This window comes from Sus scrofa, chromosome 4 (genome assembly GCF_054392235.1).
Source record: "Sus scrofa isolate SSC_HxYL_T2T_F1_AM1 chromosome 4, Sscrofa_HxYL_maternal_Yorkshire_Landrace_v2.0, whole genome shotgun sequence".
NCBI lineage: Eukaryota > Metazoa > Chordata > Mammalia > Artiodactyla > Suidae > Sus > Sus scrofa.
The window spans coordinates 54,041,230-54,054,952 of NC_139386.1; the positions used below are offsets into that span (position 1 = coordinate 54,041,230).

At 36.3% G+C, this 13,723-nt stretch overlaps 1 protein-coding gene and 1 pseudogene across 2 annotated transcripts in view; one reads left to right on the forward strand and one right to left on the reverse strand.

The window, feature by feature from the left end:
- Nucleotides 1-13,723, reverse strand: part of CNBD1 (cyclic nucleotide binding domain containing 1) — a 563,418-nt gene that overhangs the window by 300,091 nt on the left and 249,604 nt on the right. The gene's annotated exons all lie outside the window — the stretch shown is intronic.
- LOC100738396 (ornithine decarboxylase pseudogene) lies at nucleotides 77-1,511 on the forward strand (annotated as a pseudogene).

The window sequence follows — 13,723 nt, forward strand, 5'->3', positions numbered from 1 at the left end:
TGATCCACTACATTTACTATATGTTTTCTTTTATCGGTGAGATTTTTTTTCTTTCATAATTTTCTTGTTTCCAGTTATGGCTTTTTCTTTTCCATTTAAAGAAGTCCCTTTAAGGATAGTCCCCTCAGTCACCACCACCACCACCCCTCTGCCAGCACTCCAGTGTCACCTTGCACTGGTGGTCCTCTGTGAGAGGGAGCAAAGTGGCCAGTGTCTAGGTGTATAACAGACAGAGGCCATGTGGACAGCAGTGAGGCAGCCTGTGGTCCTGCACACTGGGCAGTGGTATTTCCATGAATCCAGTCTGTAAAACCCATGCATTTTAATGTGGACAACAAATTCTGTGTTCATCAGAACATTTCCACTGTTGCACTGAGGACACACTCATCTTCAGTGGCCTTGAAATTCCTGGAGTACTGTTTTTATGAAAATATTTTCTTTTTTTTTTTCTTTTTATGGCCATCCCTGAGGCATATGGAAGTGCTCATGCTAGAGGCTGAATTGGAGCCACAATGCAGGCCTATAGCTTAGCCACAGCAACACCAGATCCAAGCCACACCGTGACCTACATGGCTCCTTGAGGCAATGCCAGATCTTTAGCCCACTGAATGAAGCCAGGAATTGAACTCACATCCACACAGATACTATGTTGGTTCTTAACCTTCTGAGCTGCAATGGGAACCCCAATGGCAAAAATTTCTTAAAATCCATCTCTTTGTTTTCCACTTTGTTTTCTTTCATAAAATATCAGGAAACCTTGAACACCTTTGGTATTAAAGAGTTTGACTGCCTTTTCTTGAATAAAGGCTTTAGTGCCAAGTATATTATGGACCAAATAAATTAATAAAGTTTCTTTGTTCTGATAATAAGGATGCTTTCTCTGTTATAATGCAGACCTGGGAGATATTCTGAAGAAACATCTGAGATGGTTAAAAAGTCTTCCTCTGGTCATCCCCTTTAATGCAGTCAAATGCAATGAATGCAGAACCATAGTGAAAAATTTAGCTGCCATCAGAACAGAATTTGATCGTGCCAGCATGACTGAAAAACAATTGGTGCAGAGTGTCGAGATGTCTCCAGGGAGGTACCTGTATGAATTCCTATAAAAAGATTGTGTAGCAAATTAGGTATGCTGTCAATAATGTAGTTCAGATTATGACTTTTGATAGTGAAGTCAAGTTGATGACAGTTTTCAGGGAACATTCAAAGGTAAAGTTGGTTTTGTGGATTGCAACTAGTGATTCCAAAGCAATCTGTCTCCACAGTGCTAAATTTGGCACCACACTCAAGACTAGCAGGCTTCTTTTGGAATGAGCAAAAGAGCTAAAAAAGTATTAATGTCATTGGTGTCAGCTTCCATCAAATGTCTGTGCTCATCCTAAGACTCTTGCAGTCCATCTCTCGATATCTGCTGTGTCTTTGACATGGCAGTTGAGGTTTGTTTCAAAATGTATTTGCTTGATATTAGTGGTGGCATTCCTGGATCTAAGGAGATTTCCACTGGGCTGTGATTGCTTCAGCATGCCAGTGGGTGGAGTTGGCCCCCAGGCCAGCTAGTTATAAAGCCTAGCCTCCACTGCAATTATGCTAGTGGCATGGACTGGTCCTTAACCTGGCTTTCTATGAAGCCTGGCTGTAACTATTACAGGTGTGCTGATTTACAGGCCTGGCCCCTGAATGACTGGCTGCAAAACCTGATGACATCTGTCATAGGCATGCTGTTATGGGGGGCTGGCCTTCCAGAGCAGGAGCAACTTTGGAGGGGACCAGTACTGGCAGAGTCCACTCATCAGATGGTGCAAGGCTGGATCCCAGGAGTAGAAGCCACTATGAAGGGGCATTAGTCCTGGCCAGTGTAGCCTGCCAGGTAGGGGGAGGCAGGAGCCACCCCCAGAGACTGGTCAGGGTGAGCGTTTTGGGTGGGGTGGTCCTCAGGGTAGTGTCAGGGCCTAGCACATGCTATTAATTAGGTTGCTGAGAGTGACAGAAATGGTGCCCACCAGCACTAGGCCAGCTAGGTTGAAGTATTTTAAAAAATGGTGTCTGACAGCATTTTTTGTCCCTATAGAAAGTTCTAATGGATCCCTGCACTTCTGGCACTCTCCCTAAGTTTAGCAAATGAATCTCCTTCTTATCCAATACAGATTTTTTCAAGCTGTTGCCCCTGTGCTGGGATTTGGAGCAAGTGAGCTTATGCATGAGCTCTTCAAGAGAACAATCTTGGCTTCCCATAAACTCAGGCTTTCCCAAATTTTTCAAAGTCAGACAAATGGGCACTCATGTTCCAGAGCAAGTCCCCCTGGGGTAGGGAGCTCAACATGGTCCTAGAACCATCTCTCCTTGAGGGAACTCTGCAGTTGTAGTACCCCTTCTGCTTATAGGTCACTGCCCCTGGAATGTGGGTTCTGACTGGACCATATCTCTGCCCTTCCTACCCACCTCAAGGGCTTTGTCTTTATATTCTTAGTTGTAGAAAATCTGTTCCACCAGTCTTCAGGCTGCTCTCAGAGACAGTTGTGCTATATACAGTTGTAGTTTCTAAGGGTCTGTGGGCCAATGTTAGCTCAGGATCATCCTTCCATTATCTTGATCCAGACACTATACTATCTCATTTTTTAAATTATCTTTTTATTACTAGTTAGGCTAACCTTTTTAAAATGTATTTATTAGCCTATGTATTCTTTTTTTGTGAATTCACTTGTGAATCAATATGGATTTTTTTTTTTTTTAGCCTTTCAATTCCCTTCATCCATTTCTCCCACCCCCCACCTCCAGCAACCACCAATCAGTTGCCTATTTCTATAAGCTTGGTTTTTTTTGGTTTTGTTTTGTTATGTGTTTTCCATATATAAGAGAGATTAGATGGTATTTGTCTTCTCCAACTTATTTCACTTAGCACACCACTCTCCTGAACCCAAGGTATGGAGAAGGTTTCTTTTGTTTTTGTTGTTGTTATTGTTGTTGTTGTTGTTAAATACTAAAAATATTGACACTCACTTGTATTTGTAAGTATTATTATATCATTAATTGGAATAGGGTATCTTACTCAGTGTCTTGATCATAGGAGGCCCCCAAGCCAGAAGTTAAGTGCCTAGATAATTTGGGAAGCAGAAATGTAAGACTAAGAGCTGGTGGCTCCGGCATAGTCATGATGCTTTGAACAAAAGAACCAACTGCTTCAGAATGGTTACAGAAGATGTCTTCAGAAACTATAATCAGAAAAACTACTTTCACATTATAGCAGATGAAAAGTATCGTCATTTGACATAATGACTTCAAAAGGCATAACAGAAATTTGTCATATATATAAGAAGGCAGATATGGAAGTGAGAATTCCTTCAACTTCCATTCTACTCCTACCTCACAAGGCCACAAATACAGAGAAGCCACAGCCAAGACTGCACCATGCTGCATTTTTTTTAAATTAGGACTTTCTGCTTAATTCCACTTCCTATGGGGGCTAGAAGAATAATATTTGAATCAGTCAATTTTTTAATATCCCATGAAAATTCCTAGAACTTATATGAGACTTTTTTTTTACATATATCTTTGGGACTAAACTAAAAGAATATCCTGCCTCATTTATATCAATAAAAGCCCTTGGTGTTTATAAAATACAGTTTGAAGGATTATGCACTTAGATTACGGCAAATACTGGTGGAACCTGATTCTCTGCTTATTTGGAATTCATAAACAAATGCAAATAAATACTCATTGAAATATAAAAAGTAAAATGATACACTCGGATTCTACTATAAAACTGAGTTTGGCAGCTCTTTACATATAAAGGAAAAAAGACTACTAGAATTTTTTTTTAATTGAAAGAAGTAATGGATACCATAATCCTTTCTCAAACTGTGTAAAATACTTTAGCTTGATCCTGCCAAATGATAATTAGCAGGCCATTAAATTGCATGGAAAATGAGATATCTTATTTCCTACACAATGTAACTTGCATAACAATGAAAAGAGTTTATTAAGGAATGGTTCTGTTTTAGTTTGTGTTCACTTTCTTTTACTCCAGATAGTATACTTAATGTAAATCCTTGGATTGATATTATGCTAACAATTTTTATGTGATATTTTGAACTGATTAGACTAAGAACTAGACTAAGAGCAAAAAGTCTTTAAAGATAGTACTAGAGTATTCATTACTTTGAATGACAGATCTTTGGACAGACCCTCAACTCCCGATTTTATCTTAATGATGAGATAAACTTGCTGTTGAGCATAAAATTCATTGGGTAAAAATTAAACTCTCATTATAATTTCCCATGATAGCACTGCACAATGATCATAATTTTGATACAGAACATAATCCATTTCATTAAAATCATTTATTGAGGCTTAGTGTGTGTCTAGAGCCATGCTAAGAGCTCTATGTGTTAACTCATTTAGTCTTCTCATGAACCTAAAAACTAGATCCTGTTTATGAACTCCTCTTAACAAAGGAAGTAATTGAGCAGAGATATTATGTATCTTATCCAAGGTCAAAGCTGCTAAATGTTGAGTCCAGATCTTATGCCAGGCAGTGTGACTCAAAAGAGATCAAATCTAAGGACTGGCAAATAATAATCTAGGCACACTCTGTTTATCTTCTCAGGATCAGACATTGTCCTAGGCACTTTGTACATGATAACCCATTACATTTGTATAAAAACCTATTACATATATTAACCCAATTTAATTTTATTTTTATTATTTTTAATCATTTATTTATATATTTTTTTCTACTGTACAGCATGATGACCCAGTTACACTTACATGTATATACATAAAAAGTATCATAAATTTAGTAATGTGCTCATAGTCATATAATGCAATGATTAGTGGATCCTGAATTCATCTGCCTGATTCAGAAGCCCATGCTATTGACAAGGAAAATTTATGGCCACCTTCAGTTTACTCCAACTTTATGAGATATATCAAATAGAGAAATCATAGCTTTTTACTTATGCCAAACATTTTATTTTGCATTTCAAAAATCAAACAGACTGCTTTGCACAATAAAAGGGAAAATAGACAAAAGTACCAGGAATGAAAATACATCAATCATACAGATACTAAAGTTACAACCAAAACCTCAAGATTTTGAGATCTCGCTGACCTGCCTGAGCTTGTTTGACAGCAATAGTAGCCCTGGGAGCCCATTCAAGCCTCCAAGCAAAGCCCCCTGTGTATAGACACTTCAAAAAGGAGACGGGGAAAGGCAGGGGAAAAAACATCATTTTTTATTTTTATGTCAGTCAAAGTATTGTCTGATGCAGTCTCCTGAAAGAAAAAGAAATCAAATGTGTCTTTATATTTAGTCAGTTGTCAATGACTCTAAGTAAACAGGGCAGTCATAATGTAGGGTACCAATGTATTTTTTAACTTTGGCCAAGATAGTCACCTTATTGTTATTACTTTTGGCTTGAATTCTGCAATTCGAACTGACATAACGTCATCCACTGTTGTTAAAGTTTCTCTTCCTTGTTTCCCACTAGATAAGCTCCATAATTTTCTATTTTTGATTTATTGAAATATGTAGACATGCATACAAAAAATCTCATTGCATAAATTATTCAAAGTCAGTTGGACAGACCAATGATTTAAAAAGCTATTACAAAAGAAATAATATTGTTAATCAACTTTAAATCTTAGAAATAAAATGGTGTATAAACAATTGCTGATAAATTTGCAGCATTAACTTGCTTTCTGGAGAGAATTATTTTTTGAGATAATGTTCATCTTCTGGTACCTCTGCCATGAAAACTCATAAATGCAGAGACTTTCCATAAGCTTTACTATCCTAATAACTCACCCGATGCAAGGGGTCACAAGCTCATTTAACTTTGTACCATAGACTTCAAAGTAAGAGATTTTCATCAAATTGTAGATCTTGGTCCACTTCCCTACTCCAAATGCATGTAGCAAATAAGTGTATGCTTCCTTTTTTACCTTTTTTCTGACTAGAATTCTATCAGGAAACTGAGCTTCTGACTCATAACTACTATAGACAGTATGCTTCTGAATTTGACCTTTGATAGAGAAATAAAAAGAGAATGACAGCACCATGATTCTCTCTTCTTTATTCCCATAACAGACTGAAATCCCAGCCCTGATTAAAATTAAATTGGACAAAAGGCATTACACAGCAACATTTTTAAATATAACAATAATTGATATATTGAACCACAAAGACATATCTATGTATATGTCTGATTATAAGTATATTTTATCACATACAGTTAAAGGATCATGGGGATAATTATGAGCCAAAGAAATTATTAGTTGCTGAAAGAAGCAGAAATGCTTTAGTTTCATTTACAAAATGGTAGTAATAGTGTTCACTTTAAAAACTATCATGAGGATTAAGTGAAACCATGCATGCAAAATATTTACTATTGTGCTGATATACACTGCACACATAATAAGATGTTAAGTATTGATAGTGAACAGGCCTATTACCCACACACTCCTCTTAAGACTTAACTATGACTTTAAGTACCACTAAACATGAACATCTGCCATGTGTATTCTCTAGACTATAAATATGCCTGAGCTTCAGGAGAATATATATAATGAACAACTGTACATCTCTACTTGGATGTTTACAAAGCATGCCCAGCTCAGTGTGCTGGAAAAAGTTTTACATTTCCATCCAACCAAATATAATTCACCTCCATTCAAAAATGTACAAGTTGTCCTAGATTTTCCCTTTTTTACATCACACATGTTTCCTACTTCTGTTGATTCAATTTTTTTTTTCTGTCTTTTTGCCTTTTCTGGGGCCGCTCCTGTGGCATATGGAGGTTCCCAGGCTAGGGGTCTAATCGGAGCTATAGGCACCAGCCTACACCAGAGCCACAGCAATGCGGGATCCAAGCTGAGTCTGCGACCTACACCACAACTCACGGCAACGCCGGATCCTTAACCCACTGAGCAAGGCCAGGGATCGAACCCGCAATCTCATGGTTCCTAGTCGGATTCGTTAACCACTGCACCATGATGGGAATTCCCTCAATTTTCTAAGTATAGTCCATGTCCATATATCCTTATCCATTATCACCAGGGCCATATGTGTATTTCAAGATCTGATCATTTCTTGCCTGGATTCCTGCTGGCCTTTTTAATTGATTTCTCAGCTTCCATTTGTGTACACTTCAGTATATCTTCAACACTGCCACGACAGCTGTCAAAGGCAAATCTGACCATGTTACTCACTAGTAAAATACTTTAGTGACTCCTAATTACCAACAGGATAAAGACCAAATTCTTTAATGTCTGGATCTTTTAGATAAATGTCATCTTCTTACTACCAAATTATGAAGATAATAAATAAAAGGAAGAGAAATAGGTAAGTTAAACACTTCCTTAATTACTGATAAATATGATGAATATATAGTTTATACTTTCAGTTAAGTGTGCTTCTTAACATTGAATCCCACAATCAGAAAAATTACCCTCCCAGCCCCAGGTGGAGCCAAACTAGAGCAAGTCCTCCCACCTGAAGAATGTGTTCCCAGATGGCAGTACAACTGCCATTCTCAAGAGGAAGAATGGTCTCTACTAGAAGTATTACAGTTTCAGGTCTTATGTTTAAGTCTTTAATAGATTTTGTGTTGATTTAAGTGTACAATTTCATTATTTTGAACGTGGATAACCAGTTTTCCTAACACCATATGTTGAAGAGACTATCCTTTGTATACTCTTGGCTCCCTTGTGGAAGATCAGCTGATGTACATGTGAGTTTATCTGAGGACTTTCTATTTGTTGAGATAGGCTTCTGTCTTTATGTCAAATATTAGCCTTGGCGATGATTTCTTAAATATGACACAAGAAGCATAGGCAACAAAATCAAAAATAGATATGTGGGCCTACATTAAACTAAAAAGCTTCTGCATGGCAAAAGCAACCCAATGAAAAGGCAACTCATGGACTAGGAGAAAATATTTACAAACTATGTATCTAATAAATGGTTAATATCAAAAAATAATTTTTTTTCAATTTTATGTTTTTTTCGATTCAATAGCAAAAAACCAAGTAACCCAATTTAAAAAAAAAAATAGTCAGAGAACTTGAATAGACATTTCTCAAAGAAGATATACAAATGGTCAGCAGTCACATGAAAAGATTCTCAACATTTTTAATCATCAATGAAATACAAATCAAAACTTCAATGAGATATTATTTCACACTTGTTAGGGTGGTTGTTATCAAAAAACCTAACCACAAAAAACAGCAAGTGTTGATGAGGATGTAGAGAAATTGTACACTGTCAATGAGAATGTTAAAATGGTGCAACCATTCTTTTTTTTTTTTTTTTTTTTTTTTTTTTTTTTTTTTTTTTTTGTCTTTTTGCCATTTTCTTGGGCAGCTCTCGTGGCATATGGAGGTTCCCAGGCTAGGGGTCGAATCGGAGCTGTAGCCCCTGGCCTATGCCAGAGCCACAGCAACATGGGATCCAAGCCGCGTCTGCAACCTACACCACAGCTCACAGCAATGCTGGATCGCTGGCCCTCTGAGTAAGGCCAGAGATACAACCTGCAACCTCATGGTTCCTAGTCGGATTTGTTAACCACTGAGCTATGACAGGAACTCCAAACCATTCTTAAAATAGTACAGAATTTTCCAAAAAGATTAAAATTAGTAATATCATAAGATCCAGAATTCCTACTTCTGGTTGTTTATCCAAAACAGATGAAATAACTATCTCAAAGTGATATCTTCATTCTCATATTCAGGATTATTTACAGCAACAAAGATGTGAAAACAAACTATCATTCATCAATGAATGGATGGATGGAATGTACATATTAAATGAAATATGATTTAGCCCTGAAAAAAGAAATCCTATTATATGTGGCAATACGTATTATTCTTGAGCACATTATGCTAAATGAAATCAACCATTTGCTAAAAGTTGATACTGCATGATATCACTTATATGAGGTATAGCTGTACATACTGCATGATATCATTTACATGAGGTATCGAAAATACTCAAACACAAAATAGAGTAGAATGGTGTTGTATAGTCTGAAGTCCGGGAGCCTGATTCCTCCAGCTCCATTTTTCTTTTTCAGGATGTCTTTGGCTAGTCTGGGTCTTTTGTGCTTCCAAACAAACATTAACATATTTTGTTCAAGTTCTGTGAAAAATGTTCTTGGTACTTTGTTAGGGATTGCATTGAATCTATAGATTGTCTTAGGTAGTATAGTCATTTTGATAATATTAACTCTTCCAATCCATGAGCATCATATATCTTTCCATCTATTTGTGTCTTCTTTGATTTCTTTCATCACTGTCTTAGAGTTTTCAGAGTACAGAAGATCTAAACAGACAATTCTCCAAAGAAGACATACAGATGGCCAAAAAACACATGAAAAGATGTTCAACATCACTTATTCTTAGAGAGATGCAAATCAAAACCACTCTGAGGTACCACCTTATACCAGCCAGAATGGCCATCATCAAAAAGTCTACAAAGAACAAATGCTGGAGAGGGTGTGGAGAAAAAGGAACCCTAGTACACTTGGTGGGATTGTAAATTGGTTCAACCACTGTGGAAAGCAGTATGGAGATGCCTCAGAAAACTAAACATAGAACTACCATTTGATCCGGCCATCCCACTCCTGGGCACCTATCCAGAGAAAACCATGACTCACAAAGACATGTGTACTCCAATGTTCATTGCAGCACTATTTGCAATAGCCAAGACATGGAAACAAACTAAATGTCCATCGACAGAGGAGTGGATCAAGAAGATGTGGTACATACACACAATGGAATATTACTCAGCCATTAAAAATAACAAAATACCAGCATTTTTTACAACATGGATGGACCTAGAAATTATCATGCTAAGTGAAGTCAGCCATACAATGAGACACCAACATCAAATGCTTTCACTGACATGTGGAATCTGAAAAAAGGACAGATGGAACTTCTTTGCAGAACAGATGCTGACTCACAGACATTGAAAAACTTATGGTCTCAGGAGGAGACAGTTTGGGTGATCGGGGATGTGCTTGTGTTGTGGGATGGAAATCCTGTGAAATCAGATTGTTATGATCATTATACAACTACAGATGTGATAAATTTGAGTTATCAAAAAAAAAAAATTAAAAAAGAGTAGAATGGTGTTTTCCCAGGGTTGAGAGGAGGGGGAAAAGGGGAGTTGACTTTCAGTAAGTATAAAGTTTCAGTTTTGCAAGATAATTAGCTTTTAGATAAATGCTGTATAGTGTTTCTATAGTTGACAATACTGAATACACTTAAAAATTTTAAAAAAATAAATAAATAAATAAGGCTCTCCTAAATGTTCTTAACACAGTGAGGAAAAAATTTAAGTTTAAAAAAGGAAGAATGGTGAATATATGCTAATACTTTCATTTAAAGATATATTAATTGACCTCTCAAAGAGGTGGTCCCGCACAAGCCCCTTAGAATGGAATAAGTAAGGCTGTGTATATTGTACCAGTGGAACTCCTTTCACTGGAAGAAAAGTCATGTTTGTTCTGCCATAATGACAAGCCTGGCCCACCAAGGCCTTTGTGATCTGACCACTAGCAACTACTCCTGTATCTTTATCCGCAACACTCCCTGTCACCTAGGTCTTACTGTCAATTTCAAAGTACATTTCATAGCTGGTTAATAGTTTTTTAACAAGAACAACAAAGTTGGTAACAGCAGAAATTCTGTAATTGAGCAATTTTGAAAAATGCTGCGTCAAATAAAGATAAACAGCTTTCTTCACTTTGAGTATATTCATATCCTTTAATATGCTAATGGGCATTGTGATTTTCCAAGGAAGGGACAGACCATACATGTTTGCAGATCATACAGGATTGTTCTTGAGGCATTCTTTGGAAAATAGTAAAAGCATTCCACTCACAGTTCTGAATATATCTCATTCTCTCATGTCTTTAAACTACTGAACATGCTGTTCCACTGCTTAAATATACTTCCCTCCTCTTCTTAACCAACTCTCCATGGCCTTTAAAACTCAATGCAATAGTCACATCTTCAACCTTTCTCAGTCCTTAGACTTTTCCCCCCATCTTCCTACTTCTGTGTTTCCATAGCGCTTCAGGCTCCTACAATCATATTACTTCTCATTCTGCATCATTGTTGGTTTTATTTGATTTTCCATCTTAACAAACTGAAGATACTAAAGTTTAGAAAATATTTTATCTTTTTATCTTAGTTAAAAAATGGTAAATTTTTCATTTCATTAGGTAAATCATTGTAGAAGGAAGAATGAACTGGTATTTGTTTGGGTAATTCTACTTTAACATGATGTTCTGTGCCTGCTACCCTGCTTGGGTTCCAATTCTTGTTTCAGCCCACTTGCCCCATGCCAAATTCCAGTCGTCCTGAATTTCATTCTGTTGAGCCCTATTACTTGTCTCTCTGGCCTTCCCAGGTACTGTTCCCTCTTTCTGGAGCTCCCTAAAGCTTCTGTATACTGAACCCCTTATTTATTGTTCATGCATTTTAGTCCTTCTATCCTCTCTCATAATGAGATGAGATGTCCTTGTACAATTATCAAAAAATATGGCCTCTCTCTTTCTGACGTAAGTTTTTGCAATGCTAATTTAATTGTATATCCTATCTAAATGCAGGGATTATGTCTACTTTGCTGACTAGTGTATCTCCATTGCCTAGCAGAGTATCTGATACACTGTAGGTGAGCAAAAAGTAGACATTAAATAAATGAAGCATAGAAATTTGTTATGTTTCTCACCCGGGCTCCAGACAACAGTCTAGAATTTAATTACTGTCCCACTATAGTATCTGCTTTTAGGTAAAATGATAGGTACATATTTTATTTTTGTTTTTCCTATTCCCAATACTTCTGCCTATAATTTGTCACCTGCATGCAAGGGCATGACTTACAAATCAATCCCTACTTCTTCCATGTCATGCCATGGTCTTTGTCTACAAATTATAGCTTAAAAATCCCTCAGGTTAACTAGAGCACTTACAAAAGACTGAGAAACTCTACAGGGCTTATTTCTGTTGACATTAAAATAGTAGGTCACACTCTATCCAGAAAATTCATGTGGAAATGGCAGTCTGATATATATCTTCAGAGAGCAAAACAATTACAGATAAACAATTCTCTTTCCCAAGAGACTAGCAAAATGCTTTCCTCATGTCACCTTCCAATATTTTATGTTGTGGTGAGTAAATACACCTTTTCCATCCAATTAGGGAGGACTTCAACAAGCTAAGAGTAAATAGCTAACCAGACAAGCTAGAAACATCTGTGAGCATGTAAACCCAAACCACTGTTTTTCAAAGTAGGCCACATACAGGAATGCTATGGAGTATCTTTCTCAACAAATGTGGAGGAAATCATATTAATATATGTTTTCCTTGCATCTGGTGTTTACTGAAAATTGTTTTGATATTATTTTAAATGAGGAAGAAGGCTAGGATAAAAGCCTTAAAGAAGGTGAAATTAGTGGGACATAATTTCCTAAAATCACAATGGTTCCTACAAAGCAAACATTGACTGCCTTATTTAATCTTGAGATCTTGTTTGTAATTATTTTCTTCTGTTTTAAAAAAATAATATATTTTTTATCACCGAAAATTGGCTAAATAAAAATAATCTGAAGACCCACTATAAAAATACTGGCACCATATGAGACTGGAATTATATGTGAGCATTCAGAACATGCCAAGAATAGGTCGTTTAATATGGAGGGATGATTGAGAGTTGTAAACCTAGAGCCTTCTTGACAAGAAATGTAGGATTTGTTCTATAAAGTATTGTGAATTAAGTGAACTCTTGCTTATTCCAATTTGCAAAATGTCTCTTTAACCTTCTTCTTTAGCTAAACCCTAATAGTTTCTTCCTTCTATAATTACACTCATATCTCTACCCACCCATGTCTTGGCCAAATCAAGATTCTCCCCATATGATCCACCCTACAAAAAACTCACATGTTTTCTTTTTCCAAAATAAATAAGATGGTGTCAGTCTTCACATTAAGCACATTTAACTCTTCTATTGTTAACTCTCTAACGTATGTACTAGGTCTTTGATATTCTAACCTTAATTTCACTAACATAATTTTTTAGGACTTAAATAAGACAAAGAAGATGAATTCAGTCCTAGAAGTGCTTATTGTAATAATAACTATTATAATAATGATAATGATGTTATACACAAACTTTTTAAATTAAAAAAAATTCAATTATTAAGATGAAAGTATTATGACCTAGGATGAAATTTTTCAAAATACCAAAAAGAGATGAAAATAATTTAACCACTGTTAATATTAATATAGCTCTTTACAACCTATTTCATATGTACTTAGTGCAAACTTACAAATGTATTTAATTTAAAAAGGACAGAGACACATTTATGATAATTTAAATAATGAGAGTGCATGGTGCAGACACATATATGAAAAGGGCATTATAAACACTAATTTAGGTATTTCTCCATTTCATTACAGTTCCCTCCCACTTGGTAATTACCTAGATAATATAGCTGGATCCTCCAATGTAGCTGGGGGACTATACATTGGGCATGTGTGACCATGGTAGGTAGAGATAATATATTCCCTATACTTGGTTTTAATTTTCTTTATGGCATTTAACACCATTGCTATGGTCTCAATGTTTGTGTTCCCCTTAAAATTCACATGTTGGAAATTCTAACTTCCAGTGTGATGGAGTTAGAAGATGAGGCCTTTTGGCAGTGCTTAAGTCATGAGGATGA